This window comes from Triticum aestivum, chromosome 3B, assembly GCF_018294505.1.
Source record: "Triticum aestivum cultivar Chinese Spring chromosome 3B, IWGSC CS RefSeq v2.1, whole genome shotgun sequence".
Lineage (NCBI taxonomy): Eukaryota > Viridiplantae > Streptophyta > Magnoliopsida > Poales > Poaceae > Triticum > Triticum aestivum.
Window position 1 is genome coordinate 772,070,581 of NC_057801.1, and position 381 is coordinate 772,070,961.

Here is a 381-nt window from a genome sequence, read left to right on the forward strand (position 1 = left end):
TAATGGATGTCATCTATTTTAGGTGTGATTAGTTAGATCTAACGGGTACGATCTAATTAGATATAGTTGTGTAAATAGACCATTAAGGAGACCTAATGGTTATGAAATATTTAGATAATTATGACGATCTAATGGATGTGGTTTGTTCATGTACAATAATGAAACTGTTATAGAAATGGAGGGAGTACGAAGTTGTTCATATATGCATTGTTATTGAATTTTTTTCCATTAATGAAGTTCACGTTCACTTAATCATTATTTTGTTCAACAAGTGCATCAATAGAAACATCTTTAGGATCATTAGGAACATGTTTAGAAGCAAGCATATACACAATCATACGAACCTTTTCATTCAAACAAGAGATCTCGTTAGGATAATTT